The sequence below is a fragment of the Podarcis gaigeae genome (assembly GCF_964106915.1).
Source record: "Podarcis gaigeae genome assembly, chromosome: 2".
Taxonomy (NCBI): Eukaryota; Metazoa; Chordata; class Lepidosauria; order Squamata; family Lacertidae; genus Podarcis; species Podarcis gaigeae.
Window position 1 is genome coordinate 56339414 of NC_139679.1, and position 14140 is coordinate 56353553.

The 14140-nt window shown below is 42.5% G+C and overlaps 1 protein-coding gene across 10 annotated transcripts in view; it reads right to left on the bottom strand.

Moving 5' to 3' along the window:
- ARHGAP26 (Rho GTPase activating protein 26) overlaps positions 1-14140 on the bottom strand; it is a 199368-nt gene that overhangs the window by 171439 nt on the left and 13789 nt on the right. Inside the window, exon 1 of one of the 10 annotated variants that reach the window (XM_083728257.1) lies at positions 9958-10013. The exons of the other annotated variants lie outside the window; for them this stretch is intronic. The gene's annotated coding sequence lies outside the window, so the exon portion shown is untranslated. Of the gene's footprint in view, positions 1-9957; positions 10014-14140 lie in introns of those variants that run through there. 10 annotated transcript variants of the gene reach the window in all.

The following is a 14140-nucleotide window of genomic DNA, read 5'->3' on the forward strand; positions in this document are numbered from 1 at the left end:
CACCACCACTGGAGAGCCAGTGTGGTGCAGTGGTTAAGAGCGGTAGTCTTGTAATCTGGGGAACCGGGTTCGCGTCTCCGCTCCTCCACATGCAGCTGCTGGGTGACCTTGGGCCAGTCACACTTCTCTGAAGTCTCTCAGCCCCACTCACCTCACAGAGTGTTTGTTGTGGGGGAGGAAGGGAAAGGAGAATGTTAGCCGCTTTGAGACTCCTGAAGGGGAGTGAAAGGCGGGATATCAAATCCAAACTCTTCTTAAGTGGTGCCTGCTGCATCACATATGTACGCAATCTAAAAAATGCACTTAGCATTGTGATTTAACTATTGATTGTTTTTATTTGATTAAATCTGCACAATTAGACAACTAGCATTGCTGGGGATTTTTACCTAGAAAATTTTACCTAGAAACAGATGTAATTAAATGGTGATGGTGATGGTTTTTCACAAGTAAAGGGCCTTTTTGTGATCCAAGAAAATAGTACAGAAAGATGTACACTAAATTTCACCAGCAACTTCCCATTTGCACTTGCTTCATATATCATGCATTTCTGGAAGTCAGCATTTGTGCATCTAATTTAATATTTCAGCTGACCAAAAGTGCCCCATAATTGTGTTTTCGAATTCTAATACCTATATACATCTGCAATATGTATCTCGTTGTTGTCATTGCTGCTGCTGCTGCTGCTGCTGTTGGCGGTGGCATTCGTTTGTCTCAAGAGGCAATGGAGTGGCCCCTCCAGGGGTGAAGTCAAACTGCATTAGCAGCACTGAAGTGACCTCCCCAGGGCGCAAGCCTGGGCAGTGTGTATGGAGGTCCTGGGCTGCCCAGCCAACAAGACCCTGCTTTCGGCCATGCTGATGTGGTCCAAAGAAAGCAGAGTAACACATTTGGCACCAGCTTGGCTGGAGGAATTGCCAGAAGGAGGTGTACAAGGCGCCATCCAACCATCTTTGGGTTTACTCCTGAGCTTCTTCCTCTCCCAAAGATATCCTGCAAGGCAGCTGAGGTTTAGGATCAGAGTTTTCCTTCTCTTAGAAGGGCTACCTTCCCAGGTTGAGAGGCCCCATTTGCCCCTCACTTCCCTCTACAGTTCATGCAGAAACAGCTTTCTTGACCAATTCCAAACCAAATCTCACCTTCAGTGGATTTTTGATACATGATACGCCAAAGTCACATCAAGTACGCAGCACAACTGCTATAAAAACACCCCTTCTACATAAAGCTATAATTATGACAGACACTCGGGCCTGCTCAGCAAAACAGTAGACAATGTTAATCCTCTGATTACAAAAATGAGCTTTGGTAAACTATGATTTCTAAAATGAGGGCTCTTCGTGGATGCTCATTTAAGATCTTTAAAGGAGAGCTTTAAGCTCTAGGTACTTATTTTTACCTCATGCCTTTTATCTAGGACTGAATTCTGGAATTATATACTTAAGAGAGATTTGAAAGCCGTGGCAGAGAATAGGCTGAGCTATCCACAACAGAATGCCTTTCCAGCATCAGCAATTCTTAGCTTTTTTTACGTGGAAACACATTTAAATGATTTTTTTAAAAACCAGAGGAATGAACTAACACTGTGTCATTAAATTATTTCCAGGAGTGTAAACTTAAACAGAGAATGCAAAACAGTTAATAGACTGTTATATGGCTGGAGAAACTGTGCAATGAACATCACATCATCACTATTCTTCTGCAGAATGGGGTACCTTGCAATTAAAGTGTCCTTGCTTGCGATTATAGGGCTCTCATTTTGTTATAAAAGCCACGCAAAACCAGTCACCATTTATAGAAGCTAGAAGTGGAGTAGAGATTACTTCAGAAAATAGATATGCCATGGGATTAGATGTTATTGAAACCAATTAGTTGATGGCTATCTCAGCAGGGAAGCTAATTTGATCCTTAAATGTTGCTCTGGAAGTGCTGCAAATCAAGTGAATGATATTCGGTTACCAGGAAGCCAGAATTTATAATGCCCACAAAATTGATCCCAACAACAGAGATGCTCCAAACTAATATTCAAATACAGGAAAGCATTTGCTTCTTGATAATGATGATAATAACATAAATAATAATATAATATAATATAATATAATATAATATAATATAATATAATATAATATAATATAATATAATATAATATAATATAATATAATGGATTATTCAAGTACCATGCAAAATAGCTCCAGAACAATACAGTACAGCAAAAGGTTGCACTCTGATTTAATTATGAGACAGTAAAACATTAAAGACAAGTAATAAAGTAGATGTAGAGGATATAAACAGACGTGACTAAATAAAGAGACGCCTGAATGGACTGTATGCCTATGTACTGCAGGCAGCACTGGATTTAGGGTGTGGCAGGCAGTTTCTCCGCACAGGATGCTGAGTCCAGAGACCACAAAACTGATCCATAATTGAGAAAATTCATTTATGGGGGCAAATTTTGACCTTGCACAGGGCGCCATATTAGCATAGATTACCAAAGTCCGCCCCGTTGCAAGGTCCACATAAAACTAATATAAAAAACTGTGTTTCAACTATTAAGTGAGATACTGCATAAACTCTTCCGTTAAGCTTATTTGCCACCTTGTACATGCCCCTGAGAACAGTCTGCAGCCAGCTTTTCACCAGAGACCAAACAGCATGGCTGAGAAACAGTTATTGGGCCACTGCCTCTGCCATTTCATACGCGTGACAAGGGCATTTAATCTCAAAGGGGCAGAGCGCTTTAGAATTCTGCAGTTTTGTTTTAGTACATTTACAGAGCAATCCTGTAGATGCCTTCTCAGAAGCAAATCCCACCAAATTCAATAGGGCCTAGTTCCAGATAAGTGGGTATTGGATTGCAGCTCTGTTCTCATTCCTGCCTTAAGATCAGGTGTGTATTATTTAAGGAGATTACAATATATTTATACCATTGTGCAAGCGTGTAATTCCATACAATACTTGGGGCTTCCGAAAATTCTGATAATGGTTCAGCTGCTCCTAGACAGGACAATATTAGCAAAATGGAAAGCACACATCCAAAAATGGAAAGCACACCTAATCACAATAGCATCTCACCCATTTTTTGTTCATTCGTGCTATTTATTTTATGTCAGACACCGATATTTGCCTCTCAAGGCTGTTCCATACACTACAGAGAAACCAACCCAGGTTTGCTATTGGGTGTGGGACAAGGCATGTGGGGCAAGTGTACCTGCATGGTACACATGTTCCCCAACATTAGTTTGTTACATTAACACATTGCATTTTAGGTCTACCCTTAAAGCAGGGTTCAGCAAACTTCTTCAGCTGGGGGCCGGTCCACTGCCCCTCAGACCTTGTGGGGGGCCCAACTATAATCTGAAAAAACAATAATAATGAACAAATTCCTATGCCCCACAAATAACCCAGAGATGCATTTTAAATAAAAGGACATATTCTACTCATGTAAAAACACGCTGATTCCCGGACCATCCACGGGCCGGATTTAGATGGCAATTGGGCCGGATCCAGGCCCCAGGCCTTCGTTTGCCTACCCATGCCTTAAAGCTTTCAAGTATACACTTAAAAAAACAGCTTAGTCATTAACTTTAAAACGCTTTCTGTGCTTTCACACGCTGGGTTTCTTGTACAATAGAGGACAAATGGTTTGAAACATGCAGTAGGTCTGATACCGTGAATCTTATTTTTCCCCCCTTGTACTTGATTTGAACTCCTTCAATCATCAGCCTCAGACAGGAGTTTTGTGTACCACTGCACAGCAACACTGAGACTCTGGCAGTGAGCCTACAGCAGCTTGCTGGTGTCCTCATTTATATTACTCTTTGCAAAAAGACAACAACAAAAACCCATCACTTATCATTCAGAAACAAGTTTCTTTTATTGGCAAGGAATAATTAGCATCCCCCAGAGAGGGGAATTTGAAGTTGGACAGGATAATCCAACAACTATTATAACAATCCTAGTCATAAATCAACATTTACTGCAATTCCAAGGTTGTTGGGGGGGTTTTTTTGGGGGGAGCCCATATTACTGAAAAGAACTTGCTTCCCCATGAAGGTGATTTCAAGAATGAAACTACCCCACACAGTGTCAGATGCTATTTTTGCTGCAGCATCCCCAGCCTTTTCATACAAAGTACTGCAGTTTCTCTCTCTTGAGAAACCTAAACTTAAGTGTGTCAATTGCCTTTCCCATTCAGTTACCGTAACTCATGCTAACAGGCATACTTGCTAGTGCCGTGTTTTCCTTCCAATTTGGAATGTCCTTCTGCAAAGTCAATTGCTAACCACTTCCTCTTCTTCATTTTCCTTCAAGGTATAGAACCTGATAAAAATCTGAGCACCTGTCCAGAAAGACAGTAAACACTAGGTGCTTTCTGACATATCACGAGGCATATCCAGAAAAAGGAGCTTACTTCCTTTTCTTCTCATTCCAGTTGTGAACATAGTAAGAAATAAAGAGGGGAAAGGGGTTGTTACCAAGTTCAACCTCACCCTCTACTTAATGAGTGATTTAATGAGCCAAACATGCACAAGACTGACATGCAAAGTAATCACAATGACCACTGTGATAGCTCAGTGGGTAGAGCATGAGACTTTTAACCCCAGGGCCGTGGGTTCAAGCCCCACATTGGGCAGAAGATTCCTGGACTAGATGACCCATGTTGTCCCTTCCAGCTCTACGAGTCTATGATTTTATGTTATGAAGGTACAGTAGGCTTTGACCTGTTAATCAAGCCATTACCCCTGGCTTGAGTGTCACTGAGATACAAATTTTCCCTTTGATAAACTGGTTGGCTCTTCTGAGTACAATTTTATGGTTAGTTAATTCAAGCATGTCAAAGAAACTGCATGCAAAGTCATAGGACACACTCTAGTAACAACAAACAATGAGGTATTCTATTCCTAGTGAAGGCAATATACATTAAACAGTCTATGCTAGCCAAACGTTGCTCTGGAAGATATAATTTAGTGCCCCTTTCACATCAGATGGTAGTTATAGTTACGTACTCTCAACACTGGGCAGGGGATCCGGCCGGCTCCCTCGGCCTGAAAGTGAGGTGAGCGCCACAACCCCATAGTTTCCTTTGACTGGACTTAACCGTCCAGGGGTCCTTTACCTTTTACCTTTACCTTTACCACTGTCAGAAGTTGATTTCTTGTTCCATTCTACCTGCTACATTTTTCATAGACCTAAACATGTTGAGAAGGCTATTAAACAACTTTACTTGCATCCATCAGGAGCTTCTGTAAGGGAATGAGCCAGAATATTGCTTTCAAAGAAAAATCAAGGTTAGCTCCAGAGGCAACTCTTCCTACCACACATGGAAAAAGAAGTGCAATCTGGAGCAGACAGATACTGAGAAGGGTCTCAGATGAATATGAAGGAAAGGATAAGGCAACTTTTTCCTGTTTCAGCAGCATGACATACAGCAGGTATTGGTCAAAAGCTGTTGAGGGGAAACCCAGTGTAGAGTCATAGTCATTACCATCACCTCTTCCTGAATTGTTCCCAAGCTGTTGGGGAAGTACAGAGGCATTATCATTATCATCAACACCACCACATTTTTCCACATTGTTCCCAAATGCTAAAAGCATTTGTTTTGAGGGCAGGCGGGAGAGAATAAACGACTATGTGGGGATATGATGGGAAGCTTATAAAATGACTCATGTTGTAGAGAGATTTTCTTCTCCCTCTCTCATAATACTAGAACTTTGTTGTCACCCAATGGAATCAACCTGATTAGTTCAATGGGTTTCCTCACAAATAAGTGTCCATAGGATTCCTGTCTTAGCCACCTTTTGCTTCTTGCTGGATACCTTCTCTTCTGAATCATAGTTTCAGCCCTACTGCTTTACAGCCTTCCAGAAAAAAATGTTTCATCTATTTTCCTCCCTTAGTGTAAAATGTGTTATTCAAGAAGATTCTGAAAGAGGCTGTGCTTTTAAACATACTCAAACAATATACCGGTATGCAGTAATCTCTTGTGACTACTGTGAAACTAACTGGAAGTGGCAGGCGTGCTGTGCAGCTCAGACACCACTATCTATGGTCACATTCTCTCTCAAGTCAGAAACCTAGAAAGCAGAAGGGATGAAACGTTATTTTCAAGCAGGCCATTCAGAATGATCAATAAAACTGTCTATGCAGAGGCAGGCGCAAACCAAGCATGCCCAAAACTTAAGAACGTGCATGCTGGAACTGGGTAACACAAGTGGTGGGCAGGGTTAGATGCAAGGGAGAACCAGTGCCTGCATAGCGTACTTATTTCATTGCTGAAAAGGCCCTCTAAATGGTTTTTCCCACAGCTAAGCTTCCAAGATGACCCCTAGCAATATGGAAATGTTACCAGGTGAGCGATGATAAGCGAAAAATCAACAGATAGATCCCTCTCCAACTATGTCTCCCCTAAAAATTACAACCCACCTATCCTCCTCCATCAATTGGTAGAATGAATCCACGTAGTATGCCAGAATTCTGGTATATAGTAAAGTAAACTTTCAGATTCCTAGTAAAATAAATAGATAAGGGCCTGTCTTCACCAAGTGGAAAATAAACCACTGATTCCCCATCCCAAATAACTGAAGATGCCTCCTTGTGTTTACCTTGTTAACCTTGAGTAACAGAGCTGCAGCAACAACAGTTCTGGCGCATGAAGAATCAGAATAGAGATCAATGCCCTAATTATTAGCAGAAACTGTTTTGATTACTGAAATACTTTGCTTTAATTTTTCTACCACAGTTGCAATGACCAAAGTTGAGTTGGACATAGCTGAGGTGGTTGCCATTCAAACCAAGAGAGGGAACAAGCATGCCACCATCCCATAGAACATTCCCAGACTTTCAAACTATGGCTGCTCGAGATGGGTTGTTGTTGTTGTTGTTGTTGTTGTTAGGATCAAACAGAGCATGCAAGCCAACCTAATATGAAAAGCCATGTTAGCATTGTTAATTGGCAACTTTTAGGATAAGGTGTATTTTGGGATTTCCAGCTTTGGAACATTAAGAGAACCAAATTTAATATAGTCCTGTATGAGGTTCATCTCCAACTATACCAGAAATAGCCAGTGCATGCCTCTTCAGAAGGAAGTCACATTGAGTTCAATGGGAAGCACCTCCAGTGAAGTTTGCAAAGCAGTGTTGGGGAATCTGTGGCCCCTGGCTGTCGTGCATTCCAACACCCATCAGCCCCAGCCTGTATGTTCATTGATCAGTTGGCAGTTCTGGTCCTGAACATCTGGAGGACATTGTGTTGGCTATGCCATTCATCCCTAGCTCCATGGTACAAAAGCAGCCCTAATAAGCTTAATGAGGAAAGCACTTAGCAGACTAGTTTTGATGGATGCCCTAAAGGTTACAAAATAAAAGAACTGGCAAAATACATTTCAGAAGCAGAAGCCTTGACTGGAACACAGGAAAATTACCCTTCCTTCCTCTCCCGCCTCCCCTCTCTTGCAAGAAACGGACCGAAAATGTCTTTATTTCCTGTAATACACAGCCGAGTAGCAAGAAGTTTCCATATGGCTGAGGGAGCAGACAGGACAGTTATGCAACTGAACAGGACTAATTATACAAGTAAATAGTTAATATGATCACCATAAAGGCCCTCAAAAATTAAGAATTTCCGGCACGCTAGTGGGACTTTCTTCCAATGTAGAAATAGGAAAGGATAACAAGACAATGGCCTATTTAGAAGCAAGGAACAGGAAGTTTAGGAAAGTCTCTAAGCATCACTCAAGAGAGGAGATGGGGATTTTTTAATATATAATACATGCAAACATGTATCATGCCATGGTGTATGGTGATATCTGAATGCAGTGATTTTCTGGCATCCATTTACCAATACGTATACGATACCCAAACCACAAATTACTTTTAAGGGCACCAGTTAGTAGGGAGGGGGGGTGCTACTTTAAATGAAAAATAAGAGGACAGGACTCCCTTAAATGTATAAAACTATTTTTAAAATAAGCTGATCATTATGGCTTTATTCAGGCTCCATCAAAAATTTCATGCAAAATTCTGATGGATACATCAAAAGCCATGTGTCTTAAATTGTGATTAAGGCAAAGGAAAATGAATCTGCAATTCCTCCTATCCCCAGCTCTCCTGTTTTCATTAATTCTCTTTGTTCCCTGCCCCGCCCCACCCCACCACAATATTTCACATACTTCTTAACACCATATGTAGCACAGTTTTGCCCAACAGCTTAGCACGCAGGAACCATACAGGCTGCTGGCTCATCTAGCACCCACAAACTGAAAGGAAATCCTAATTTGCTGTTTAAAAACATGCAACTTCCTGCATGTAATAGGAAGGTCTCAAGCCTTAAGTTTCCCCCACTCCCTAAACTTTCTAGGGTCACAGCAGTGGTGGGAGCAGTCCATGAACTCTCACCTAGTAGCTATCCCAACACTAAAACTGATTTGCAAGAGGGGAAAAAAAGTTATTCCAAGTCACCTTTCTCCCTTCCTCCTGCAATTCCCCAGGAAACAGGTCTGAGGTCTCTGGGATTAAGTTTTAATCATCTGCTGCCGCCAAGGAACACAACCCAAGAAAGCGAAGTAAGAAAGCAGAGTCGGTTTTGCTGGTAACAGCTTTCATTGTGACAGCTTGCTCAGACGTGGCGGAGAAAGGGACAGATGATTCATTAGAAGTGCTGAAGTGAACAAGCTGTACAGATTTTGGTACAGCTTCCACCCCACCCCACCCCCACCTTCCCGTCACTTCCACCCGCAGAAGGCCATACTAGTCCTATTCATCACACTGCAGATATAATTGGTTTGTTGCTCCATGCAATTAACAGGCATAAAAGAGAACCAAAGAAGTGCGTCCACCACAACAGGGTAGAAAGGTAGCCAAAGATGCTATGAACAGGATGCTACTGTATTTGCTGTAAAAGAGGCTTTGCCACACACTTCAGTTCAAAAACACCGGGTCTTAAAATAAAAATTTAAAAGCACTGGTGCCTTCAAGACAGATAACCAGAGCAGTTTTTAACATCAAAGATGATCTATCTTGGGCCTTGAAAATGCCCCCAGCATGGCTGTAAAAATAGATAGGCAGTTTCCTGTTTCAATATAGGAGGAAATCTGACATAGCCAGTTACCAAACTATAGAAGTACCAATTAAACTCCCACAGTATAAGTAATATTTGAGATCTTAGGAGAGTCACTTCTGCTCTTTTGCACCAGCTAACTCAACATACTGGATATATGTTTCACTAGACTCTGTCAAAGTTTGAACACGTTATTTTAACTGAGAAGCTACAGGTTATCAAGCTTAACACAGAGCGCTTATCTCCAAGACTCTCTGATTAAATGAATCGAAGAGTTGGAATGGACCCTGGAGGGTCATCTGTTCCAATCCCCTTGCTCCATGTAGGCTGCAACTGCAGCATGCCTAATAGACATCTGCTGAAATAGCTCCTGCAAAGGGGAGGCCACTATCGCCCACAGCAGGCTATTCCACTGTCAAAAAGCTCTTGTTAGAATGCTTAGAAGAAATCTGCTTCAATGCAGCTTCCACTAGTACTGCTCTCTGCAGCAACAGAGAACGTCTATGCCAATGAGGCACAGGGATGCTCCACTAGCCCAGCCAAACGATGTAGCAGAATGTCAAGTAGATTACACCACTTCAGACTCCAGGTAGTAAGTATTATTTATTTAGAAAAGGTGTTTCCCTTTAAAAAAAAAAACAAACCTCAGTGCTATAAGAAAAGCAGCACCACTTGCTTTTGTTAAGTTTTGTTTTAAATATATATACATAACAAAAATGTGGTTTCCCTACCTGCAGTCTGAAATGATGATGTGGCAAAGTGATCTGTATCATTTCAGACTGCAGGAGGACATTTTTTGAAGTCTGCCTTAGGTAAAAATAACCCTGTAGGTAGAAAAAGAGGGAGCTATGGGGAACATTAAACATGGCCTCCCTCACTTGCAGACTAAGTAATACGGTTTGTCTTACCACCTCAAGACGTCACCACCTCATTTGCACCTCATTCTGTTTCATGCAAAGATCCAGCCACATCTAGGTTCACAGGAAGGACAACCAGCAGTCCTTTAACCTGTTCCACTGTTTGGCCTGACCTGATGGAACATGCAGGGGATTTCCAGGAAGTCACACCCAAGGCTGTAGAAACAAGTTTGGTTCTGCCGCCTTTGTTCGCTGCTGGGAACTTTACTCCTTGCTGGACTTGGCAGGGAAAGAGAACAGAAGAAGGAGCACAGACTGATTCCAGTTTAAGCTATGCTGCTTACACTCGCTGGCACATCCTTGCAGTTGTTTTGCAGGGTGAGAAGAAGGGTTTGCACAAAAGAGACGTTCTCCCCACGCTACCGACACAATGGAAACTGCCCCTGCCCAGAGATTTTACTGAACAGATTTCCACCCCGCCTTAAAAGTCAACAGAATTATTTCCAAGATCGCCATTCCTGAAAAGAACACGTCTGAGAAAGGAATGCTAGCAGGCTACTAGTTAAATGATCATTTGCATTTCCATAACCAAAAGGTATCTCAAATGACTTTTTAACTATCCCTCAGCTAGTGTTTTGCTCCAGTCACTTTACGGCTTTGCATGTTATCAGCATGAACATAGAATGAATCAGCATTGCACTCTGTGGATGATGAACTTGCACTCAAACAGTTGACAAATATTGGACAGAAAACATAGCTGATCCAAAGCGACATAATAAAATGCCTCGTGCAAACCTCAAATTTGATGAGAACACAAGCATCTGATACAGTATCGCCACCACTACAGGTAAGGTCCTGCAGGTATAGCACACCTTTCTTGAAGCTTGGCAGTCCTGTTGATTCTACTTTTATGAATCACCTGACTCTACAGAAAAGACCAAAAGCTATGTTATATGTTACCAGCTGGAAAACATTTAGCTAAGATCATGTGAAAATTTAATATATATATTAATCAATCTGCTCTTTAATTATGCAGTCACAACTGCAAACCACTCAAGAGACTAGAAAGGTCAACATAAAATAATGCACCAGAGCCAAATGTTCACAGAAAGATGCAGAAAGCAACATTTGAAGAAGTCTGTGAAATTACAACAGGAAAAGGAGCCAGAGCATATAAGTTTGTCATGTCTATCACTTTCCCTCTCTCCAGGCTCTACACATAGCCAGATAACTGGCAGGGAAATCCCAGTTTAACACATTGCAGAAGGCAGTGAATGACTACCACTCATCCCCAGCCCCACCCAAATATAGCCAGCCATTGCATAATCACATAGTTAGCTTGGCAACACTCACTTTGGGGAAGTATTTTGGAGAAGCAATGTGGTGGTATGAAAGATCTGTGAGTTGTTTAGTACAGTATCCTGGATTAAAGTTGTTTTAGTTTACTTAAAGTTGTTTTAAGTTTACTTTCACTTAAAGATTGTAGATCTACTTCCCCTAACAATGTTTCTCAAAATTGGGTCTCCAGCTGTTGTTAGACTACAGATTCCATCATCCCTGACCACTGGCCCTGATAGCTAGGGATGATGGAAACTGTAGTCCAACAATAGCTAGGGAGACAAATTGGAGAAACACTGCCGCAACAGATCTCCAATTCAGGAGCTGGCAAGAATGTGCTTGCTAAGAGAGCTTTAAACTGAATTGTGAGAGGGAGGGAGATAATATTTCAGAGGACAGAGGGACATCAAGTGCTTGGGATAATAACATCACTGGTGTACAGGAAACTGGGGCAGTGGAACAGAAACCTACTATCAGGCAGCAAAAAACCAATAAGGAAGTAGCTGGAGGGAATGACTCACGGTTTCAACTGTCTCTATACTAATATACAGAGCATGGGAAACAAAAAATATAAACTTGGGAATGCCAAATATGATATACAGTGGTACCTTGAGTTACAAACGCCTCAGGTTACAAACGCTTCAGCTAACCTGGAAGAGTTACCTTGAGTTGAGAACTTTGCCCCAGGATGAGACCGGAAATTGTGTGCCGGTGGCGCAGTGGCAGCAAGAGGCCCCATTAGCGAAAGCACACCTCTAGTTAAGAACAGTTTCAGTTTAAGAACAGACCTCTGGAACAAATTAAGTTCATAACTAGAAGTACCACTGTAATAGACATTGCTGAAACATGGTGGGATGGGACTCATGATAAAGCATCTGGAAACCAAGCCTTATGAGGAATGGTGCTCCAGAGGGTAGGACCCAAACCACTGGATTAAAATTACAAGAAAGGAGATTCCAACTAAACATTAGGAAGAACGTTCTGACAGTAAAAGATGTCTGACAGTGGAACGGCCTACTTTGGAAAGTAGTGGACTCCCTTTCACTGGAGGTTCGTAAGCAAAGATTGGATGGCCATCTGTCAGAGATTCTTTATCTATGATTCCTGCATTGCAGCAGTTGGACTATATGACCCTTGGGGTCCCTTCCAATTCTATGATGCAAAGGGCTTATTCAGGAATACGATACAGTTTCTTGCCTTTCAGGCAGGAACCTGATTAAGAATTAACACTCCTTGCAAGCTTTTGACCAAACAACTATGAACAAAAAGTCAGATTAGTATTATGCAAGTCACAGCTGATGCGTAGTGAACTTTGCAATGTCCACAACACCATCATAACCAAATAGGGATAGAAAAATCTCTCTCTGAAGCAAAAGAATCTAATACGACATATTACTCTAGGACAACAGTATTCCATGGCAAAAGTTCAAGGACTGAGACTCTGAAGAAGCTGCTAAATAACCTTCATGGTTTGACAGAAAAGTTAGCAAAATTAAATGCACCACAAGCCAGAAAGTAAGCATGCATATATCACTAGCTTCCCATGAAATGTCCCTTTCTAAAGGGCCTGACTCATGATGTTTCTGTGCGTGGGGCTTACTGGGGGTTTCAATCAGCACAGCTGACTCAACTCCATCTTGTTCGCAGCCAGGAACCTGTGGGAGGAAGGTTCCTATATCCTATGCTTGAGCACGAGAGGCAGTTCCAAGATTAGATTTTTTAAAAGACATTTTTTAGACATCCAAAGGAAATCATGCTTTGGTCCAGAGAGGCAGATTCCCAGCATCCTGTTTTTAGCCCTGCAGTTCCTGGTTCCTATAAGAAGCAGAACTTGAGCAACCCATCTCAGCCAGCGCGCGCACACGCACACACACACTGCAATCAGTACCTCCAGCGCACCCTGGAGCTGCAGGGAGTGTGGGTCAAGAGTTGCAAGACTCAAGCAGATTAAAGGGACATTTCACACATTACGGCAAGCCTGGCTCTGCTACCAGGTGTAGGTACAAAGGTAAAGGACCCCGGACGGTTAAGTCCAGTCAAAGGCGACTCTGGAGTTGCGGAGCTCATCTCGCTTTCAGGTTGAGGGAGCCGGTGTTTGCCCACAGACAGCTTTCCGGGTCATGTGGCCAGCATGACTAAACCGCTTCTGGCACAACGGAACACCGTGACGGAAACCAGAGCGCATGGAAACACCATTTACCTCCCCCCACGGCAGTACCTATTTACCTAAGTGCACTGGCGTGCTTTCAAACTGCTAGGTTGGCAGGAGCTGGGACAGAGCAACGGGAGCTCACTCTGTTGCGGCGATTTGAACCGATGACCTTCTGATCGGCAAGCCCAAGAGGCTCAGTGGTTTAGACTACAGCGCCACCCACGTCCCCCCTCTACCAAGTGTATCCACTGTAAGATGAAACCAGTCACCTTTCCCCAATGAGTGTTACCTGCATGACAAAAAAAAAACGTACGTGTAGGTGTCGTAGTTGTGTGCACCTAAAAATGTACCCTGTGAAGGGGACCTCAAGCTTAATGTCCTGCCTAGGTAGGCAGGACAGCCTCATCCTACCACCCACCTGCTTTTCTCCCCCCCCCCCTTGTGATTTTAAGTATCTCTGTGGTGGTACCTATATGAAAAGAGTCTGTACAAACAAATCCTTCTCATCCCAAGCAACTTTCAAGTCCAGTAAGCAGCAACTTTAGTTAAAAGGAGGAAATCTTCTGCTACATTTTCTGGCCTCTCCACCTTCCGCTGCCTTTGATGATGCCCAGCTACCAGTGAATTTCCCTCATCACCAGCTGCAAGTTTAAGATAAAATAAAAAGCTCTCACTACTGAAACTGCCAAATATGAGGTAATTCTTCCCCCTCTAATAAGCCTCCCCCCTCCTCCACCCCAAGAG